Raw genomic sequence first — 18,977 nt, forward strand, 5'->3', positions numbered from 1 at the left:
TGCTACAAAAGGCTTTTAAAGCTGACAAGACGTGGAGCAACCATGACCAGAGCGTTCCAGAGAGAAGGTGTCTCTCAAAATGCAGTGGCCCAGCTCGCTGCAATTGCAGAGCTGTACTTTGCGAACAGGGAGCAATTTAACAGAATCAGCTTCACACCAGGAAAATGAACAGAGTTCGCTCAAAAGTGTAGAGACCTCATTTTTGGAGATTTTTGCATAAAGGTTGTATCAATGAAAAGGAAGGGTTCTTTTGTATGTTTCTTTGTTCAATAATGCTCCGGTTTACTGTTGGTAAAATGTAGAAGCAAAAACCTACAGCACAATAAGCTTAGCTTATAATTCCAAAAAAATAATAATATTGAAATCAGATGCAAAAACCTTTATATTCCGACTAAATTCATTAATTTTTTTTTCAGCTTAGTCCCTTTATTAGTCTGGAGTTGCTACATTGGAATAACCCAAGAGCTTATCCAGCACCATCCATGTTTTACACAACAGATGCCCTTCCAGCTGCAATGCATCACTGGGAAACATCCAAACACACACACATATATATATTTGAGCCTACTCAATTTACCTGTACCAAATGTCTTTGGATTTGTGGAGGAAACCAGAGCACCCAGAGGACACCCACACAAACACAGGGAGAACATGCAAACTCCACACAGAAATGCCACCTGACCTAGCTGAGGCTCGAACCAACAAATTTCTTACTGTGAGGCGAACGTTCTACCCTCAGCGCCACCACATTGCCGGCAATTTAATTGTTATTCTAAAATTAGTTTTTTTTTTCAGCCTACTGTTTGAAAGATAATGAAAAAATATTTGCCACAAAAATAGTTAAATTGCAGAGCTAAGACTTAAAATATATATACATTTTAGGAAAAAATGTGTATGGTGGCTGCATGGTGGTGCAGTGGGTAGCATGTTCGCCTTACAGCAAGAAGGTCACTAGTTCGAGCCTAAGCTGGGTCAGTTGGTTTTTCTGTGTGGAGTTTGCATGTTCTCCCCATGTTCGTGTGGGTTTCCTCTGGGTGCTCTGGTTTCCCTGACAAATCCAAAAACATGTGATCAAGACGGCAGAAGGGCCACAGCACTTTAGAGTCATGCACACCAATCAGGTAAAAACCTGTCGACTATGCATGAGCTCAGAAAATGTGATGAAGGAACGCCCAGAATTCAGGTGCTTCAAATGTGACGAAAGGGGACATTTCGCAAGGACCTGTACAGCTGTGTCGGGCCCGGATTGTAAATTGGCCCTAATACCTGCAGGGAGCTTGTCACGCCGAGTTGGATTTGTCCGCTCGATTGACCAACGCGTACGCCTTGTTTTATCCTTGCAGGCCTAACTTCGCTGGTGAAAGCACTTGTGGGGTTTCTGTAGTGTAGTGGTCATCACGTTCGCCTAACACGCGAAAGGTCCTCGGTTCGAAACCGAGCAGAAACAGTGCTCTTCTTTTGGCGAGAAAATAATAGCATCCACTGCCGCACCAGCAATGATCGTCGACAGGCACCCAATCAAAAAGGGTTATCAGCTCGATCTGCTTGAAGGTTTCCGTAGTGTAGTGGTTATCACGTTCGCCTCACACGCGAAAGGTCCCCAGTTCGAAACTGGGCGGAAACAACCTCTGGCTTTTATGACAATTGTCAAATCAGGCTTCTGTTGAGTACTGACGTTCACTGAAAACATTCTTTCTGCAGAGCGGTGTGAGGCTAGAAGTTTGAATTCAGCTCAGTGTTTACCGCCCCTCGCGGTGTCGCAAACTTGCGTAGAATCTGATTTCTTTTAGCTTTGTGTTGTGCATGAGCAGGTGGCCAGTGCGTTTGCTGGCCCTTCACGGTGCAGACCGTACAAGACAGCTCTATAAAAAAAGACTATAAATACTTGAAGCAGCACTGGCCTATTGGTTTCCGTAGTGTAGTGTTTATCATGTTTGCATTACACGCTAAAGGTCTCCTGTTCGAAACTGGGCGGAAGCATACAATTAGCGGACACTTTTGTCCAAAGCGACATACAATAGTGGAGGTATTCAACAAGATGAGGCAATGCATACGAAAAAGGGCTATTTATTCCAAGTAATTTGTTTGTGCTCAGAGAATTTAGTGCTGGAGTAGGAGTTTCGTTTTCTTTAGAGAGAGGGATATTCACCGGGGTTCGGGTGTACTCTGAAGAGATGGGTGTTAGCTGTCGTTTGAAGGACACCGGTGTATCCGTAATCCGAGTGGGAATGGGAAGGTGATTCCACCAGCGTAGAACATTGAATGAAAACATTGTGGAAAGTGACTTTCCGTCTCTCTGCGCTGGCACCACAAGACAGTGCTCTCACCCTAACCGGAGGCTCCTGTGGTTATCACGATGGCTTTACAAGCGGAGGGTCTCCTGTTAGCAACTGGGCGGAAACATTCAGATTTGCTTTTACGCACATTCTCAATTGGCTCTCTGCTCACTGGATGATCCACGATACAAGGGCATGGATCTGTCAAATGTCATGACTTGACGTTGTACGAGGATTTGACGAAAAAAATGCCCTGCAAACCTTAAAAAGCAACACCATCCCAGGACAATTCTTTTGATCCCCTTTCAGTGCACTTGCATTAAAGCCCGCGTGATGCGGCACTTTGTCAGTGTTACTGTATCATTCGGACATGGGGGCAGAGAGTTAAAGAATTCAGCCTGAGCGCACTGCCGCAGGCTCGGTTTGTCAGAAGTGGGATTCGAACCCACGCCTCCAGGGGAGACTGCGACCTGAACGCAGCGCCTTAGACCGCTCGGCCATCCTGACATGCAAGCTTGGCAGGAGCTGTCTCCTGGGAGCCACACCGCAGTACCGTGACATGGAATCTGGTGCTTCACAGCTTGCCCAGCTCCGGCTGTCCAGCTCATTGGCGCTGCAGGCAGCTAATCTGTGCTCGCCTCCTGGGGCTGCGCCTAGTTTCAATAGCCAACACTTGACAGCTGTCATTGCTTACGGCCACACCACCCTGAGGGGGCTATAGAGCAAACAGGAAGTGAGTTGGCAGCAGTAAGGAGAGAAAGGCTCTCCCCATTTTGTTTGTCTACCTTTTTGTTTATTGACCTTGAGTGTTTTTGTTTGTTTGTTTTCTTTTTGTCTTTAAAAACCACCTAACAGCAGCATTTTGCTGACTGAAGGGTGGTTATGTAGTGTGTTTTATTTTTAATCATGGACAGATTCCCCGGCAACGACATGGAGATGGAGGGACTTGCAAGAAAGGATAAAGAAAATGGGCTGGATAATAGACGGAGAGGTAAAGAAAATGGACTTGACAACAGACAAAGAGATAAATAAAATGAAGAGCCCGGCCAACGAAGAGGTGAGAAAGGTAAGGATAAGCAAGAGGTACAAAGAAGAGTATGCACAAAGGAAGCAACAGTAACTGTAGAAGTAGAAAATGTAAAAGATGCAAGAAGATTTGATATAACCAAAGCAGTCACGGAGCTGATTGGAGAAGGAAGAATGCTGGCGGTGAGACCCAAACAAACAAAGGGAGTATGAAGTAACAATGGAGACTGAAGATGACACCGAAATTTTAATAGACAATGGATTGACAATTAAAGGAGTGAAATCTGAAGTACGGAGGTTACAAAACAGAGACTATGTTGTTTCGTTCAAGCATCTGCCTGTTTACCTAGCAAATGAAGAAATTTTAAGCAAGCTAGAGAGATGGGGAGTTTTCCCCATATCTAAAATTAAAAGAAGATTGTATCCTGGCACAAACATAGAAGATGGAACAAGGTTTGTAAAAAACAGATTTCCGGAAGAGATGGTCTCCTTACCATACAGTACCAAAATCGAGACGGCGGAAGCGCCACAGCACTTTAGAGTCATGCACACCAATCACGTAAAAATCTGTCGACTATGCATGAGCTCAGAAAATGTGATGAAGGAACGCCCAGAATTCAGGTGCTTCAAATGTGACGAAAGGGGACATTTCGCAAGGACCTGTACAGCTGTGTCGGGCCCGGATTGTAAATTGGCCCTAATACCTGCAGGGAGCTTGTCACGCCGAGTTGGCTTTGTCCGCTCGATTGACCAACGCGTACGCCTTGTTTTATCCTTGCAGGCCTAACTTCGCTGGTGAAAGCACTTGTGGGGTTTCTGTAGTGTAGTGGTCATCACGTTCGCCTAACACGTGAAAGGTCCTCGGTTCGAAACCGAGCAGAAACAGTGCTCTTCTTTTGGCGAGAAAATAATAGCATCCACTGCCGCACCAGCAATGATCGTCGACAGGCACCCAATCAAAAAGGGTTATCAGCTCGATCTGCTTGAAGGTTTCCGTAGTGTAGTGGTTATCACGTTCGCCTCACACGCGAAAGGTCCCCAGTTCGAAACTGGGCGGAAACAACCTCTGGCTTTTATGACAATTGTCAAATCAGGCTTCTGTTGAGTACTGACGTTCACTGAAAACATTCTTTCTGCAGAGCGGTGTGAGGCTAGAAGTTTGAATTCAGCTCAGTGTTTACCGCCCCTCGCGGTGTCGCAAACTTGCGTAGAATCTGATTTCTTTTAGCTTTGTGTTGTGCATGAGCAGGTGGCCAGTGCGTTTGCTGGCCCTTCACGGTGCAGACCGTACAAGACAGCTCTATAAAAAAAGACTATAAATACTTGAAGCAGCACTGGCCTATTGGTTTCCGTAGTGTAGTGTTTATCATGTTTGCATTACACGCTAAAGGTCTCCTGTTCGAAACTGGGCGGAAGCATACAATTAGCGGACACTTTTGTCCAAAGCGACATACAATAGTGGAGGTATTCAACAAGACGAGGCAATGCATACGAAAAAGGGCTATTTATTCCAAGTAATTTGTTTGTGCTCAGAGAATTTAGTGCTGGAGTAGGAGTTTCGTTTTCTTTAGAGAGAGGGATATTCACCGGGGTTCGGGTGTACTCTGAAGAGATGGGTGTTAGCTGTCGTTTGAAGGACACCGGTGTATCCGTAATCCGAGTGGGAATGGGAAGGTGATTCCACCAGCGTAGAACATTGAATGAAAACATTGTGGAAAGTGACTTTCCGTCTCTCTGCGCTGGCACCACAAGACAGTGCTCTCACCCTAACCGGAGGCTCCTGTGGTTATCACGATGGCTTTACAAGCGGAGGGTCTCCTGTTAGCAACTGGGCGGAAACATTCAGATTTGCTTTTACGCACATTCTCAATTGGCTCTCTGCTCACTGGATGATCCACGATACAAGGGCATGGATCTGTCAAATGTCATGACTTGACGTTGTACGAGGATTTGACGAAAAAAATGCCCTGCAAACCTTAAAAAGCAACACCATCCCAGGACAATTCTTTTGATCCCCTTTCAGTGCACTTGCATTAAAGCCCGCGTGATGCAACACTTTGTCAGTGTTACTGTATCATTCGGACATGGGGGCAGAGAGTTAAAGAATTCAGCCTGAGCGCACTGCCGCAGGCTCGGTTTGTCAGAAGTGGGATTCGAACCCACGCCTCTAGGGGAGACTGCGACCTGAACGCAGCGCCTTAGACCGCTCGGCCATCCTGACATGCAAGCTTGGCAGGAGCTGTCTCCTGGGAGCCACACCGCAGTACCGTGACATGGAATCTGGTGCTTCACAGCTTGCCCAGCTCCGGCTGTCCAGCTCATTGGCGCTGCAGGCAGCTAATCTGTGCTCGCCTCCTGGGGCTGCGCCTAGTTTCAATAGCCAACACTTGACAGCTGTCATTGCTTACGGCCACACCACCCTGAGGGGGCTATAGAGCAAACAGGAAGTGAGTTGGCAGCAGTAAGGAGAGAAAGGCTCTCCCCATCTTGTTTGTCTACCTTTTTGTTTATTGACCTTAAGTGTTTTTGTTTGTTTGTTTTCTTTTTGTCTTTAAAAACCACCTAACAGCAGCATTTTGCTGACTGAAGGGTGGTTATGTAGTGTGTTTTATTTTTAATCATGGACAGATTCCCCGGCAACGACATGGAAATGGAGGGACTTGCAAGAAAGGATAAAGAAAATGGGCTGGATAATAGACGGAGAGGTAAAGAAAATGGATTGACAACAGACAAAGAGATAAATAAAATGAAGAGCCCGGCCAACGAAGAGGTGAGAAAGGTAAGGATAAGCAAGAGGTACAAAGAAGAGTATGCACAAAGGAAGCAACAGTAACTGTAGAAGTAGAAAATGTAAAAGATGCAAGAAGATTTGATATAACCAAAGCAGTCACGGAGCTGATTGGAGAAGGAAGAATGCTGGCGGTGAGACCCAAACAAACAAAGGGAGTATGAAGTAACAATGGAGACTGAAGATGACACCGAAATTTTAATAGACAATGGATTGACAATTAAAGGAGTGAAATCTGAAGTACGGAGGTTACAAAACAGAGACTATGTTGTTTCGTTCAAGCATCTGCCTGTTTACCTAGCAAATGAAGAAATGTTAAGCAAGCTAGAGAGATGGGGAGTTTTCCCCATATCTAAAATTAAAAGAAGATTGTATCCTGGCACAAACATAGAAGATGGAACAAGGTTTGTAAAAAAACAGATTTCCGGAAGAGATGGTCTCCTTACCATACAGTACCAAAATCGAGACGGCGGAAGCGCCACAGCACTTTAGAGTCATGCACACCAATCAGGTAAAAACCTGTCGACTATGCATGAGCTCAGAAAATGTGATGAAGGAACGCCCAGAATTCAGGTGCTTCAAATGTGACGAAAGGGGACATTTCGCAAGGACCTGTACAGCTGTGTCGGGCCCGGATTGTAAATTGGCCCTAATACCTGCAGGGAGCTTGTCACGCCGAGTTGGCTTTGTCCGCTCGATTGACCAACGCGTACGCCTTGTTTTATCCTTGCAGGCCTAACTTCGCTGGTGAAAGCACTTGTGGGGTTTCTGTAGTGTAGTGGTCATCACGTTCGCCTAACACGCGAAAGGTCCTCGATTCGAAACCGAGCAGAAACAGTGCTCTTCTTTTGGCGAGAAAATAATAGCATCCACTGCCGCACCAGCAATGATCGTCGACAGGCACCCAATCAAAAAGGGTTATCAGCTCGATCTGCTTGAAGGTTTCCGTAGTGTAGTGGTTATCACGTTCGCCTCACACGCGAAAGGTCCCCAGTTCGAAACTGGGCGGAAACAACCTCTGGCTTTTATGACAATTGTCAAATCAGGCTTCTGTTGAGTACTGACGTTCACTGAAAACATTCTTTCTGCAGAGCGGTGTGAGGCTAGAAGTTTGAATTCAGCTCAGTGTTTACCGCCCCTCGCGGTGTCGCAAACTTGCGTAGAATCTGATTTCTTTTAGCTTTGTGTTGTGCATGAGCAGGTGGCCAGTGCGTTTGCTGGCCCTTCACGGTGCAGACCGTACAAGACAGCTCTATAAAAAAAGACTATAAATACTTGAAGCAGCACTGGCCTATTGGTTTCCGTAGTGTAGTGTTTATCATGTTTGCATTACACGCTAAAGGTCTCCTGTTCGAAACTGGGCGGAAGCATACAATTAGCGGACACTTTTGTCCAAAGCGACATACAATAGTGGAGGTATTCAACAAGACGAGGCAATGCATACGAAAAAGGGCTATTTATTCCAAGTAATTTGTTTGTGCTCAGAGAATTTAGTGCTGGAGTAGGAGTTTCGTTTTCTTTAGAGAGAGGGATATTCACCGGGGTTCGGGTGTACTCTGAAGAGATGGGTGTTAGCTGTCGTTTGAAGGACACCGGTGTATCCGTAATCCGAGTGGGAATGGGAAGGTGATTCCACCAGCGTAGAACATTGAATGAAAACATTGTGGAAAGTGACTTTCCGTCTCTCTGCGCTGGCACCACAAGACAGTGCTCTCACCCTAACCGGAGGCTCCTGTGGTTATCACGATGGCTTTACAAGCGGAGGGTCTCCTGTTAGCAACTGGGCGGAAACATTCAGATTTGCTTTTACGCACATTCTCAATTGGCTCTCTGCTCACTGGATGATCCACGATACAAGGGCATGGATCTGTCAAATGTCATGACTTGACGTTGTACGAGGATTTGACGAAAAAAATGCCCTGCAAACCTTAAAAAGTAACACCATCCCAGGACAATTCTTTTGATCCCCTTTATGTGCACTTGCATTAAAGCCCGCGTGATGCGGCACTTTGTCAGTGTTACTGTATCATTCGGACATGGGGGCAGAGAGTTAAAGAATTCAGCCTGAGCGCACTGCCGCAGGCTCGGTTTGTCAGAAGTGGGATTCGAACCCACACCTCCAGTGGAGACTGCGACCTGAACGCAGCGCCTTAGACCGCTCGGCCATCCTGACATGCAAGCTTGGCAGGAGCTGTCTCCTGGGAGCCACACCGCAGTACCGTGACATGGAATCTGGTGCTTCACAGCTTGCCCAGCTCCGGCTGTCCAGCTCATTGGCGCTGCAGGCAGCTAATCTGTGCTCGCCTCCTGGGGCTGCGCCTAGTTTCAATAGCCAACACTTGACAGCTGTCATTGCTTACGGCCACACCACCCTGAGGGGGCTATAGAGCAAACAGGAAGTGAGTTGGCAGCAGTAAGGAGAGAAAGGCTCTCCCCATTTTGTTTGTCTACCTTTTTGTTTATTGACCTTGAGTGTTTTTGTTTGTTTGTTTTCTTTTTGTCTTTAAAAACCACCTAACAGCAGCATTTTGCTGACTGAAGGGTGGTTATGTAGTGTGTTTTATTTTTAATCATGGACAGATTCCCCGGCAACGACATGGAGATGGAGGGACTTGCAAGAAAGGATAAAGAAAATGGGCTGGATAATAGACGGAGAGGTAAAGAAAATGGACTTGACAACAGACAAAGAGATAAATAAAATGAAGAGCCCGGCCAACGAAGAGGTGAGAAAGGTAAGGATAAGCAAGAGGTACAAAGAAGAGTATGCACAAAGGAAGCAACAGTAACTGTAGAAGTAGAAAATGTAAAAGATGCAAGAAGATTTGATATAACCAAAGCAGTCACGGAGCTGATTGGAGAAGGAAGAATGCTGGCGGTGAGACCCAAACAAACAAAGGGAGTATGAAGTAACAATGGAGACTGAAGATGACACCGAAATTTTAATAGACAATGGATTGACAATTAAAGGAGTGAAATCTGAAGTACGGAGGTTACAAAACAGAGACTATGTTGTTTCGTTCAAGCATCTGCCTGTTTACCTAGCAAATGAAGAAATGTTAAGCAAGCTAGAGAGATGGGGAGTTTTCCCCATATCTAAAATTAAAAGAAGATTGTATCCTGGCACAAACATAGAAGATGGAACAAGGTTTGTAAAAAACAGATTTCCGGAAGAGATGGTCTCCTTACCATACAGTACCAAAATCGAGACGGCGGAAGCGCCACAGCACTTTAGAGTCATGCACACCAATCAGGTAAAAACCTGTCGACTATGCATGAGCTCAGAAAATGTGATGAAGGAACGCCCAGAATTCAGGTGCTTCAAATGTGACGAAAGGGGACATTTCGCAAGGACCTGTACAGCTGTGTCGGGCCCGGATTGTAAATTGGCCCTAATACCTGCAGGGAGCTTGTCACGCCGAGTTGGCTTTGTCCGCTCGATTGACCAACGCGTACGCCTTGTTTTATCCTTGCAGGCCTAACTTCGCTGGTGAAAGCACTTGTGGGGTTTCTGTAGTGTAGTGGTCATCACGTTCGCCTAACACGCGAAAGGTCCTCGATTCGAAACCGAGCAGAAACAGTGCTCTTCTTTTGGCGAGAAAATAATAGCATCCACTGCCGCACCAGCAATGATCGTCGACAGGCACCCAATCAAAAAGGGTTATCAGCTCGATCTGCTTGAAGGTTTCCGTAGTGTAGTGGTCATCACGTTCGCCTCACACGCGAAAGGTCCCCAGTTCGAAACTGGGCGGAAACAACCTCTGGCTTTTATGACAATTGTCAAATCAGGCTTCTGTTGAGTACTGACGTTCACTGAAAACATTCTTTCTGCAGAGCGGTGTGAGGCTAGAAGTTTGAATTCAGCTCAGTGTTTACCGCCCCTCGCGGTGTCGCAAACTTGCGTAGAATCTGATTTCTTTTAGCTTTGTGTTGTGCATGAGCAGGTGGCCAGTGCGTTTGCTGGCCCTTCACGGTGCAGACCGTACAAGACAGCTCTATAAAAAAAGACTATAAATACTTGAAGCAGCACTGGCCTATTGGTTTCCGTAGTGTAGTGTTTATCATGTTTGCATTACACGCTAAAGGTCTCCTGTTCGAAACTGGGCGGAAGCATACAATTAGCGGACACTTTTGTCCAAAGCGACATACAATAGTGGAGGTATTCAACAAGACGAGGCAATGCATACGAAAAAGGGCTATTTATTCCAAGTAATTTGTTTGTGCTCAGAGAATTTAGTGCTGGAGTAGGAGTTTCGTTTTCTTTAGAGAGAGGGATATTCACCGGGGTTCGGGTGTACTCTGAAGAGATGGGTGTTAGCTGTCGTTTGAAGGACACCGGTGTATCCGTAATCCGAGTGGGAATGGGAAGGTGATTCCACCAGCGTAGAACATTGAATGAAAACATTGTGGAAAGTGACTTTCCGTCTCACTGCGCTGGCACCACAAGACAGTGCTCTCACCCTAACCGGAGGCTCCTGTGGTTATCACGATGGCTTTACAAGCGGAGGGTCTCCTGTTAGCAACTGGGCGGAAACATTCAGATTTGCTTTTACGCACATTCTCAATTGGCTCTCTGCTCACTGGATGATCCACGATACAAGGGCATGGATCTGTCAAATGTCATGACTTGACGTTGTACGAGGATTTGACGAAAAAAATGCCCTGCAAACCTTAAAAAGCAACACCATCCCAGGACAATTCTTTTGATCCCCTTTCAGTGCACTTGCATTAAAGCCCGCGTGATGCGGCACTTTGTCAGTGTTACTGTATCATTCGGACATGGGGGCAGAGAGTTAAAGAATTCAGCCTGAGCGCACTGCCGCAGGCTCGGTTTGTCAGAAGTGGGATTCGAACCCACGCCTCCAGTGGAGACTGCGACCTGAACGCAGCGCCTTAGACCGCTCGGCCATCCTGACATGCAAGCTTGGCAGGAGCTGTCTCCTGGGAGCCACACCGCAGTACCGTGACATGGAATCTGGTGCTTCACAGCTTGCCCAGCTCCGGCTGTCCAGCTCATTGGCGCTGCAGGCAGCTAATCTGTGCTCGCCTCCTGGGGCTGCGCCTAGTTTCAATAGCCAACACTTGACAGCTGTCATTGCTTACGGCCACACCACCCTGAGGGGGCTATAGAGCAAACAGGAAGTGAGTTGGCAGCAGTAAGGAGAGAAAGGCTCTCCCCATTTTGTTTGTCTACCTTTTTGTTTATTGACCTTGAGTGTTTTTGTTTGTTTGTTTTCTTTTTGTCTTTAAAAACCACCTAACAGCAGCATTTTGCTGACTGAAGGGTGGTTATGTAGTGTGTTTTATTTTTAATCATGGACAGATTCCCCGGCAACGACATGGAGATGGAGGGACTTGCAAGAAAGGATAAAGAAAATGGGCTGGATAATAGACGGAGAGGTAAAGAAAATGGACTTGACAACAGACAAAGAGATAAATAAAATGAAGAGCCCGGCCAACGAAGAGGTGAGAAAGGTAAGGATAAGCAAGAGGTACAAAGAAGAGTATGCACAAAGGAAGCAACAGTAACTGTAGAAGTAGAAAATGTAAAAGATGCAAGAAGATTTGATATAACCAAAGCAGTCACGGAGCTGATTGGAGAAGGAAGAATGCTGGCGGTGAGACCCAAACAAACAAAGGGAGTATGAAGTAACAATGGAGACTGAAGATGACACCGAAATTTTAATAGACAATGGATTGACAATTAAAGGAGTGAAATCTGAAGTACGGAGGTTACAAAACAGAGACTATGTTGTTTCGTTCAAGCATCTGCCTGTTTACCTAGCAAATTAAGAAATGTTAAGCAAGCTAGAGAGATGGGGAGTTTTCCCCATATCTAAAATTAAAAGAAGATTGTATCCTGGCACAAACATAGAAGATGGAACAAGGTTTGTAAAAAACAGATTTCCGGAAGAGATGGTCTCCTTACCATACAGTACCAAAATCGAGACGGCGGAAGCGCCACAGCACTTTAGAGTCATGCACACCAATCAGGTAAAAACCTGTCGACTATGCATGAGCTCAGAAAATGTGATGAAGGAACGCCCAGAATTCAGGTGCTTCAAATGTGACGAAAGGGGACATTTCGCAAGGACCTGTACAGCTGTGTCGGGCCCGGATTGTAAATTGGCCCTAATACCTGCAGGGAGCTTGTCACGCCGAGTTGGCTTTGTCCGCTCGATTGACCAACGCGTACGCCTTGTTTTATCCTTGCAGGCTTAACTTCGCTGGTGAAAGCACTTGTGGGGTTTCTGTAGTGTAGTGGTCATCACGTTCGCCTAACACGCGAAAGGTCCTCGGTTCGAAACCGAGCAGAAACAGTGCTCTTCTTTTGGCGAGAAAATAATAGCATCCATTGCCGCACCAGCAATGATCGTCGACAGGCACCCAATCAAAAAGGGTTATCAGCTCGATCTGCTTGAAGGTTTCCGTAGTGTAGTGGTTATCACGTTCGCCTCACACGCGAAAGGTCCCCAGTTCGAAACTGGGCGGAAACAACCTCTGGCTTTTATGACAATTGTCAAATCAGGCTTCTGTTGAGTACTGACGTTCACTGAAAACATTCTTTCTGCAGAGCGGTGTGAGGCTAGAAGTTTGAATTCAGCTCAGTGTTTACCGCCCCTCGCGGTGTCGCAAACTTGCGTAGAATCTGATTTCTTTTAGCTTTGTGTTGTGCATGAGCAGGTGGCCAGTGCGTTTGCTGGCCCTTCACGGTGCAGACAGTACAAGACAGCTCTATAAAAAAAGACTATAAATACTTGAAGCAGCACTGGCCTATTGGTTTCCGTAGTGTAGTGTTTATCATGTTTGCATTACACGCTAAAGGTCTCCTGTTCGAAACTGGGCGGAAGCATACAATTAGCGGACACTTTTGTCCAAAGCGACATACAATAGTGGAGGTATTCAACAAGACGAGGCAATGCATACGAAAAAGGGCTATTTATTCCAAGTAATTTGTTTGTGCTCAGAGAATTTAGTGCTGGAGTAGGAGTTTCGTTTTCTTTAGAGAGAGGGATATTCACCGGTGTTCGGGTGTACTCTGAAGAGATGGGTGTTAGCTGTCGTTTGAAGGACACCGGTGTATCCGTAATCCGAGTGGGAATGGGAAGGTGATTCCACCAGCGTAGAACATTGAATGAAAACATTGTGGAAAGTGACTTTCCGTCTCTCTGCGCTGGCACCACAAGACAGTGCTCTCACCCTAACCGGAGGCTCCTGTGGTTATCACGATGGCTTTACAAGCGGAGGGTCTCCTGTTAGCAACTGGGCGGAAACATTCAGATTTGCTTTTACGCACATTCTCAATTGGCTCTCTGCTCACTGGATGATCCACGATACAAGGGCATGGATCTGTCAAATGTCATGACTTGACGTTGTACGAGGATTTGACGAAAAAAATGCCCTGCAAACCTTAAAAAGCAACACCATCCCAGGACAATTCTTTTGATCCCCTTTCAGTGCACTTGCATTAAAGCCCGCGTGATGCGGCACTTTGTCAGTGTTACTGTATCATTCGGACATGGGGGCAGAGAGTTAAAGAATTCAGCCTGAGCGCACTGCCGCAGGCTCGGTTTGTCAGAAGTGGGATTCGAACCCACGCCTCCAGTGGAGACTGCGACCTGAACGCAGCGCCTTAGACCGCTCGGCCATCCTGACATGCAAGCCTGGCAGGAGCTGTCTCCTGGGAGCCACACCGCAGTACCGTGACATGGAATCTGGTGCTTCACAGCTTGCCCAGCTCCGGCTGTCCAGCTCATTGGCGCTGCAGGCAGCTAATCTGTGCTCGCCTCCTGGGGCTGCGCCTAGTTTCAATAGCCAACACTTGACAGCTGTCATTGCTTACGGCCACACCACCCTGAGGGGGCTATAGAGCAAACAGGAAGTGAGTTGGCAGCAGTAAGGAGAGAAAGGCTCTCCCCATTTTGTTTGTCTACCTTTTTGTTTATTGACCTTGAGTGTTTTTGTTTGTTTGTTTTCTTTTTGTCTTTAAAAACCACCTAACAGCAGCATTTTGCTGACTGAAGGGTGGTTATGTAGTGTGTTTTATTTTTAATCATGGACAGATTCCCCGGCAACGACATGGAGATGGAGGGACTTGCAAGAAAGGATAAAGAAAATGGGCTGGATAATAGACGGAGAGGTAAAGAAAATGGACTTGACAACAGACAAAGAGATAAATAAAATGAAGAGCCCGGCCAACGAAGAGGTGAGAAAGGTAAGGATAAGCAAGAGGTACAAAGAAGAGTATGCACAAAGGAAGCAACAGTAACTGTAGAAGTAGAAAATGTAAAAGATGCAAGAAGATTTGATATAACCAAAGCAGTCACGGAGCTGATTGGAGAAGGAAGAATGCTGGCGGTGAGACCCAAACAAACAAAGGGAGTATGAAGTAACAATGGAGACTGAAGATGACACCGAAATTTTAATAGACAATGGATTGACAATTAAAGGAGTGAAATCTGAAGTACGGAGGTTACAAAACAGAGACTATGTTGTTTCGTTCAAGCATCTGCCTGTTTACCTAGCAAATGAAGAAATGTTAAGCAAGCTAGAGAGATGGGGAGTTTTCCCCATATCTAAAATTAAAAGAAGATTGTATCCTGGCACAAACATAGAAGATGGAACAAGGTTTGTAAAAAACAGATTTCCGGAAGAGATGGTCTCCTTACCATACAGTACCAAAATCGAGACGGCGGAAGCGCCACAGCACTTTAGAGTCATGCACACCAATCAGGTAAAAACCTGTCGACTATGCATGAGCTCAGAAAATGTGATGAAGGAACGCCCAGAATTCAGGTGCTTCAAATGTGACGAAAGGGGACATTTCGCAAGGACCTGTACAGCTGTGTCGGGCCCGGATTGTAAATTGGCCCTAATACCTGCAGGGAGCTTGTCACGCCGAGTTGGCTTTGTCCGCTCGATTGACCAACGCGTACGCCTTGTTTTATCCTTGCAGGCCTAACTTCGCTGGTGAAAGCACTTGTGGGGTTTCTGTAGTGTAGTGGTCATCACGTTCGCCTAACACGCGAAAGGTCCTCGATTCGAAACCGAGCAGAAACAGTGCTCTTCTTTTGGCGAGAAAATAATAGCATCCACTGCCGCACCAGCAATGATCGTCGACAGGCACCCAATCAAAAAGGGTTATCAGCTCGATCTGCTTGAAGGTTTCCGTAGTGTAGTGGTTATCACGTTCGCCTCACACGCGAAAGGTCCCCAGTTCGAAACTGGGCGGAAACAACCTCTGGCTTTTATGACAATTGTCAAATCAGGCTTCTGTTGAGTACTGACGTTCACTGAAAACATTCTTTCTGCAGAGCGGTGTGAGGCTAGAAGTTTGAATTCAGCTCAGTGTTTACCGCCCCTCGCGGTGTCGCAAACTTGCGTAGAATCTGATTTCTTTTAGCTTTGTGTTGTGCATGAGCAGGTGGCCAGTGCGTTTGCTGGCCCTTCACGGTGCAGACCGTACAAGACAGCTCTATAAAAAAAGACTATAAATACTTGAAGCAGCACTGGCCTATTGGTTTCCGTAGTGTAGTGTTTATCATGTTTGCATTACACGCTAAAGGTCTCCTGTTCGAAACTGGGCGAAAGCATACAATTAGCGGACACTTTTGTCCAAAGCGACATACAATAGTGGAGGTATTCAACAAGACGAGGCAATGCATACGAAAAAGGGCTATTTATTCCAAGTAATTTGTTTGTGCTCAGAGAATTTAGTGCTGGAGTAGGAGTTTCGTTTTCTTTAGAGAGAGGGATATTCACCGGGGTTCGGGTGTACTCTGAAGAGATGGGTGTTAGCTGTCGTTTGAAGGACACCGGTGTATCCGTAATCCGAGTGGGAATGGGAAGGTGATTCCACCAGCGTAGAACATTGAATGAAAACATTGTGGAAAGTGACTTTCCGTCTCTCTGCGCTGGCACCACAAGACAGTGCTCTCACCCTAACCGGAGGCTCCTGTGGTTATCACGATGGCTTTACAAGCGGAGGGTCTCCTGTTAGCAACTGGGCGGAAACATTCAGATTTGCTTTTACGCACATTCTCAATTGGCTCTCTGCTCACTGGATGATCCACGATACAAGGGCATGGATCTGTCAAATGTCATGACTTGACGTTGTACGAGGATTTGACGAAAAAAATGCCCTGCAAACCTTAAAAAGCAACACCATCCCAGGACAATTCTTTTGATCCCCTTTCAGTGCACTTGCATTAAAGCCCGCGTGATGCGGCACTTTGTCAGTGTTACTGTATCATTCGGACATGGGGGCAGAGAGTTAAAGAATTCAGCCTGAGCGCACTGCCGCAGGCTCGGTTTGTCAGAAGTGGGATTCGAACCCACGCCTTCAGTGGAGACTGCGACCTGAACGCAGCGCCTTAGACCGCTCGGCCATCCTGACATGCAAGCTTGGCAGGAGCTGTCTCCTGGGAGCCACACCGCAGTACCGTGACATGGAATCTGGTGCTTCACAGCTTGCCCAGCTCCGGCTGTCCAGCTCATTGGCGCTGCAGGCAGCTAATCTGTGCTCGCCTCCTGGGGCTGCGCCTAGTTTCAATAGCCAACACTTGACAGCTGTCATTGCTTACGGCCACACCACCCTGAGGGGGCTATAGAGCAAACAGGAAGTGAGTTGGCAGCAGTAAGGAGAGAAAGGCTCTCCCCATTTTGTTTGTCTACCTTTTTGTTTATTGACCTTGAGTGTTTTTGTTTGTTTGTTTTCTTTTTGTCTTTATAAACCACCTAACAGCAGCATTTTGCTGACTGAAGGGTGGTTATGTAGTGTGTTTTATTTTTAATCATGGACAGATTCCCCGGCAACGACATGGAGATGGAGGGACTTGCAAGAAAGGATAAAGAAAATGGGCTGGATAATAGACGGAGAGGTAAAGAAAATGGACTTGACAACAGACAAAGAGATAAATAAAATGAAGAGCCCGGCCAACGAAGAGGTGAGAAAGGTAAGGATAAGCAAGAGGTACAAAGAAGAGTATGCACAAAGGAAGCAACAGTAACTGTAGAAGTAGAAAATGTAAAAGATGCAAGAAGATTTGATATAACCAAAGCAGTCACGGAGCTGATTGGAGAAGGAAGAATGCTGGCGGTGAGACCCAAACAAACAAAGGGAGTATGAAGTAACAATGGAGACTGAAGATGACACCGAAATTTTAATAGACAATGGATTGACAATTAAAGGAGTGAAATCTGAAGTACGGAGGTTACAAAACAGAGACTATGTTGTTTCGTTCAAGCATCTGCCTGTTTACCTAGCAAATGAAGAAATGTTAAGCAAGCTAGAGAGATGGGGAGTTTTCCCCATATCTAAAATTAAAAGAAGATTGTATCCTGGCACAAACATAGAAGATGGAACAAGGTTTGTAAAAAACAGATTTCCGGAAGAGATGGTCTCCTTACCATACAGTACCAAAATCGAGACGGCGGAAGCGCCACAGCACTTTAGAGTCATGCACACCAATCAGGTAAAAACCTGTCGACTATGCATGAGCTCAGAAAATGTGATGAAGGAACGCCCAGAATTCAGGTGCTTCAAATGTGACGAAAGGGGACATTTCGCAAGGACCTGTACAGCTGTGTCGGGCCCGGATTGTAAATTGGCCCTAATACCTGCAGGGAGCTTGTCACGCCGAGTTGGCTTTGTCCGCTCGATTGACCAACGCGTACGCCTTGTTTTATCCTTGCAGGCCTAACTTCGCTGGTGAAAGCACTTGTGGGGTTTCTGTAGTGTAGTGGTCATCACGTTCGCCTAACACGCGAAAGGTCCTCGGTTCGAAACCGAGCAGAAACAGTGCTCTTCTTTTGGCGAGAAAATAATAGCATCCATTGCCGCACCAGCAATGATCGTCGACAGGCACCCAATCAAAAAGGGTTATCAGCTCGATCTGCTTGAAGGTTTCCGTAGTGTAGTGGTTATCACGTTCGCCTCACACGCGAAAGGTCCCCAGTTCGAAACTGGGCGGAAACAACCTCTGGCTTTTATGACAATTGTCAAATCAGGCTTCTGTTGAGTACTGACGTTCACTGAAAACATTCTTTCTGCAGAGCGGTGTGAGGCTAGAAGTTTGAATTCAGCTCAGTGTTTACCGCCCCTCGCGGTGTCGCAAACTTGCGTAGAATCTGATTTCTTTTAGCTTTGTGTTGTGCATGAGCAGGTGGCCAGTGCGTTTGCTGGCCCTTCACGGTGCAGACAGTACAAGACAGCTCTATAAAAAAAGACTATAAATACTTGAAGCAGCACTGGCCTATTGGTTTCCGTAGTGTAGTGTTTATCATGTTTGCATTACACGCTAAAGGTCTCCTGTTCGAAACTGGGCGGAAGCATACAATTAGCGGACACTTTTGTCCAAAGCGACATACAATAGTGGAGGTATTCAACAAGACGAGGCAATGCATACGAAAAAGGGCTATTTATTCCAAGTAATTTGTTTGTGCTCAGAGAATTTAGTGCTGGAGTAGGAGTTTCGTTTTCTTTAGAGAGAGGGATATTCACCGGTGTTCGGGTGTACTCTGAAGAGATGGGTGTTAGCTGTCGTTTGAAGGACACCAGTGTATCCATAATCCGAGTGGGAATGGGAAGGTGATTCCACCAGCGTAGAACATTGAATGAAAACATTGTGGAAAGTGACTTTCCGTCTCTCTGCGCTGGCACCACAAGACAGTGCTCTCACCCTAACCGGAGGCTCCTGTGGTTATCACGATGGTTTTACAAGCGGAGGGTCTCCTGTTAGCAACTGGGCGGAAACATTCAGATTTGCTTTTACGCACATTCTCAATTGGCTCTCTGCTCACTGGATGATCCACGATACAAGGGCATGGATCTGTCAAATGTCATGACTTGACGTTGTACGAGGATTTGACGAAAAAAATGCCCTGCAAAC

The 18,977-nt window shown here is 46.3% G+C and overlaps 20 non-coding genes across 20 annotated transcripts; 14 read left to right on the plus strand and 6 right to left on the minus strand.

Annotated features, from left to right (window-relative positions):
• The first annotated feature begins 1,374 nt into the window (after positions 1-1,374).
• On the plus strand, positions 1,375-1,447 carry trnav-aac (transfer RNA valine (anticodon AAC)). The gene has a single exon. It is a non-coding gene; the product is annotated as a tRNA-Val (tRNA).
• A 104-nt stretch (positions 1,448-1,551) lies between these two features.
• On the plus strand, positions 1,552-1,624 carry trnav-cac (transfer RNA valine (anticodon CAC)). The gene has a single exon. It is a non-coding gene; the product is annotated as a tRNA-Val (tRNA).
• A 1,076-nt stretch (positions 1,625-2,700) lies between these two features.
• Positions 2,701-2,783, minus strand: trnal-cag (transfer RNA leucine (anticodon CAG)). The gene has a single exon. It is a non-coding gene; the product is annotated as a tRNA-Leu (tRNA).
• Positions 2,784-4,114: 1,331 nt separating this feature from the next.
• Positions 4,115-4,187, plus strand: trnav-aac (transfer RNA valine (anticodon AAC)). Its single transcript has one exon. It is a non-coding gene; the product is annotated as a tRNA-Val (tRNA).
• A 104-nt stretch (positions 4,188-4,291) lies between these two features.
• On the plus strand, positions 4,292-4,364 carry trnav-cac (transfer RNA valine (anticodon CAC)). Its single transcript has one exon. It is a non-coding gene; the product is annotated as a tRNA-Val (tRNA).
• A 1,076-nt stretch (positions 4,365-5,440) lies between these two features.
• trnal-cag (transfer RNA leucine (anticodon CAG)) lies at positions 5,441-5,523 on the minus strand. Its single transcript has one exon. It is a non-coding gene; the product is annotated as a tRNA-Leu (tRNA).
• Positions 5,524-6,854: 1,331 nt separating this feature from the next.
• trnav-aac (transfer RNA valine (anticodon AAC)) lies at positions 6,855-6,927 on the plus strand. Its single transcript has one exon. It is a non-coding gene; the product is annotated as a tRNA-Val (tRNA).
• Positions 6,928-7,031: 104 nt separating this feature from the next.
• Positions 7,032-7,104, plus strand: trnav-cac (transfer RNA valine (anticodon CAC)). Its single transcript has one exon. It is a non-coding gene; the product is annotated as a tRNA-Val (tRNA).
• A 1,076-nt stretch (positions 7,105-8,180) lies between these two features.
• On the minus strand, positions 8,181-8,263 carry trnal-cag (transfer RNA leucine (anticodon CAG)). Its single transcript has one exon. It is a non-coding gene; the product is annotated as a tRNA-Leu (tRNA).
• A 1,331-nt stretch (positions 8,264-9,594) lies between these two features.
• On the plus strand, positions 9,595-9,667 carry trnav-aac (transfer RNA valine (anticodon AAC)). Its single transcript has one exon. It is a non-coding gene; the product is annotated as a tRNA-Val (tRNA).
• A 104-nt stretch (positions 9,668-9,771) lies between these two features.
• Positions 9,772-9,844, plus strand: trnav-cac (transfer RNA valine (anticodon CAC)). The gene has a single exon. It is a non-coding gene; the product is annotated as a tRNA-Val (tRNA).
• Positions 9,845-10,920: 1,076 nt separating this feature from the next.
• trnal-cag (transfer RNA leucine (anticodon CAG)) lies at positions 10,921-11,003 on the minus strand. The gene has a single exon. It is a non-coding gene; the product is annotated as a tRNA-Leu (tRNA).
• A 1,331-nt stretch (positions 11,004-12,334) lies between these two features.
• On the plus strand, positions 12,335-12,407 carry trnav-aac (transfer RNA valine (anticodon AAC)). The gene has a single exon. It is a non-coding gene; the product is annotated as a tRNA-Val (tRNA).
• Positions 12,408-12,511: 104 nt separating this feature from the next.
• Positions 12,512-12,584, plus strand: trnav-cac (transfer RNA valine (anticodon CAC)). The gene has a single exon. It is a non-coding gene; the product is annotated as a tRNA-Val (tRNA).
• A 1,076-nt stretch (positions 12,585-13,660) lies between these two features.
• On the minus strand, positions 13,661-13,743 carry trnal-cag (transfer RNA leucine (anticodon CAG)). Its single transcript has one exon. It is a non-coding gene; the product is annotated as a tRNA-Leu (tRNA).
• A 1,331-nt stretch (positions 13,744-15,074) lies between these two features.
• trnav-aac (transfer RNA valine (anticodon AAC)) lies at positions 15,075-15,147 on the plus strand. The gene has a single exon. It is a non-coding gene; the product is annotated as a tRNA-Val (tRNA).
• A 104-nt stretch (positions 15,148-15,251) lies between these two features.
• Positions 15,252-15,324, plus strand: trnav-cac (transfer RNA valine (anticodon CAC)). The gene has a single exon. It is a non-coding gene; the product is annotated as a tRNA-Val (tRNA).
• A 1,076-nt stretch (positions 15,325-16,400) lies between these two features.
• Positions 16,401-16,483, minus strand: trnal-cag (transfer RNA leucine (anticodon CAG)). The gene has a single exon. It is a non-coding gene; the product is annotated as a tRNA-Leu (tRNA).
• Positions 16,484-17,814: 1,331 nt separating this feature from the next.
• On the plus strand, positions 17,815-17,887 carry trnav-aac (transfer RNA valine (anticodon AAC)). The gene has a single exon. It is a non-coding gene; the product is annotated as a tRNA-Val (tRNA).
• A 104-nt stretch (positions 17,888-17,991) lies between these two features.
• trnav-cac (transfer RNA valine (anticodon CAC)) lies at positions 17,992-18,064 on the plus strand. The gene has a single exon. It is a non-coding gene; the product is annotated as a tRNA-Val (tRNA).
• The last annotated feature ends 913 nt before the right edge of the window (positions 18,065-18,977 follow it).

The sequence above is a fragment of the Danio rerio genome, chromosome 4 (assembly GCF_049306965.1).
Source record: "Danio rerio strain Tuebingen ecotype United States chromosome 4, GRCz12tu, whole genome shotgun sequence".
Lineage (NCBI taxonomy): Eukaryota > Metazoa > Chordata > Actinopteri > Cypriniformes > Danionidae > Danio > Danio rerio.